At 43.4% G+C, this 2,207-nt stretch overlaps 1 pseudogene; it reads right to left on the bottom strand.

Moving 5' to 3' along the window:
- Positions 1–465: 465 nt before the first annotated feature.
- On the bottom strand, positions 466–1,640 carry LOC122124158 (annotated as a pseudogene).
- Positions 1,641–2,207: the final 567 nt, after the last annotated feature.

Genomic DNA, 2,207 nt, shown 5'->3' with positions numbered 1-2,207 from the left:
ACAAAGAGTCACAAAAATGAAAATAGTATCTCAAAAAGGAAGCTAGACTACCAACCACCTACAGAATTGGGGAGGACAGGGTAGTAGGAGTTTCTTGACTCACCTGAGGCCAATGGCAAGGTATGAAAACAGAACTAGTCTAAAAATGGCTGATAGCATTTAGAACAGGAGGTGCCTGAAGACCCAGCCACTATTTCTTAATAAGGGCATTGTTCCAGGACTACTAAGCAGGCACTTGGTATTTCAGGATTTTTGTCATGGCTGCATCCTTCACCCAGACCTGCACCTTTTATGCTTCAGAACTAGGACTTGGGGAGGGATGGGGGCAAGGCAGCTACCAGAAGTTCCCCCAGCACTGCTGCCCTGGGCTTAGGGCCCTGGTTCCTATCTAGTCCCTGGGGATATTTATATTTAATATATTTTTATATAAAATATGCAGAGAAATAGAAAATATAAAATCTGAGGAGTTAGGGAGAAAGGTAGGGAGCTTATTAAGAAACCAGAGCTGGAGCGGTCTGCTCAGGCCAACTTGACCTCTTCTTTGACCCCTTTGGCTTCTGGCTTCTCCTCCTTGGTTTTCTCCTCTTCTGTAACTTCTTCTCTTCTGGGTCTTTCTCTTTTTCATCCTCTGTTTTGACTCTCTTGGCTTTTTTGGAATTGGAAGAGTTCTTGCGGCCACCCTCTCCCTCCTCATCTGAGTCAGAGAATTCTTCCTCACAGGCAATGTGTTTGTCAGAGGAGCAGACTAAGATACGCTTGTCCGGGTCTTCTTCATCCTCATCACCACTCTCCTCTGGGATGGTGTCCTCAGGAATTGCTTGCATTTGAACCCCAGGTGCATGGGGTAGCATTCTCAGGTTCTCAAAGAGCTGCTGTTTGAACTTTTCCAGGTACTCATTAGAGTTCTGGTTAGTCATTATAGAAGGACTGATGTGCAGCTTGAAGTCTGGTCCAAAGTATTCAAAATAGTCATTGTATGGCAGCTCATCTGGGATCTCTGTGTCCAGGGCCACTGCTGTTTCATATGCCCAGCACCGGGCAACATTTTGAATGGTGTAACCATCTCCTCCTAGCATCAGCATGGGCAGGTTGAAGTTCTTGACAAATTCCACACACTTGGCATGCCCTTTGATGGTCAGATTGAAGCAACCTAACTGATCACCAGACAGGGAGTCTGAGTCACACTGTAAGACCACTGCACTAGGCTGGAACATCTCCATTACTTTGGACATGACCGGCTTGAAGATTGTCTCATAGGACTCATCATCGATGCCATCTCAGAGTGGGTAGTTAACAGCATAATACTTGCTTTTCCAGCCCCAATATCCTGTAAGTCACCAGTTCCTGGGAAGTACTCTCCATATTTATGAAAGGACACAGTCATGATGCAGTCTGTGGTGTAGAAGGCCTCTTCCACGCCATCACCATGGTGAATATCAATGTCAATATACAGCACCCTCTGGTGATACTTTAGCAATTCCAGAATGACAAAGATGATATCGTTGACATAACAGAAGCCAGATTCCTCAGACTTCTTTGCATGGCGCAGGCCCCCAGCCCAATTCACAGCGATGTCCATCTGTTGCTTATTAAGTTTCATGGCACTTGCCACAGAGCCACCAGTAGATAATTGACAGAACTCAAACAGGCCATCAAATGGATATTTTCTCTTTAAGGTCACTTACAACTATGGATAACAACTACAAAGCTGAAAATGCATTAGTGGTGGAATATAAAATCATAGACTATATACATACATAATTATGGACTACAATACATAATTATAGACTACAAGCAGACTACAATGGGTTAGCTACTGAAGTGCTAAAGGATTGATTTGATACATATGTCCGCCAATCTATCTATCTATCTATCTATCTATCTATCTATCTATCTATCTATCTATCTATCTATCTGTCTATCTATCTATCTGTCTATCCATCTATCTATCATTAGTTTAGGTACCCATATTAAATGTGTTAAAGAGGCACACAGAAGACTTAAATGTTTAGAGAAGATGGAGTTAGGGGTCACTGTCCTGTGAGTCAGTGACAAGAACTCTGATTTGGGGAGTCTAGAAGTCTGTACCATCTCTGCCATTTAGTCAACATAGAGGCTGCTGAGTCCCATAAGAGCACTCATTCACGATCTCTTTTGAGTAAACAGAAGGGGTTAAGACTAACTCTCCTCAGCGTCTCAGTTCTCAC

This window comes from Dipodomys spectabilis, unplaced genomic scaffold (assembly GCF_019054845.1).
Source record: "Dipodomys spectabilis isolate Male_0828 unplaced genomic scaffold, ASM1905484v1 ptg000234l, whole genome shotgun sequence".
Taxonomy (NCBI): Eukaryota; Metazoa; Chordata; class Mammalia; order Rodentia; family Heteromyidae; genus Dipodomys; species Dipodomys spectabilis.
Note: the sequence above shows the minus strand (reverse complement) of the source record. Positions and strands in the feature narration are given on the sequence as shown.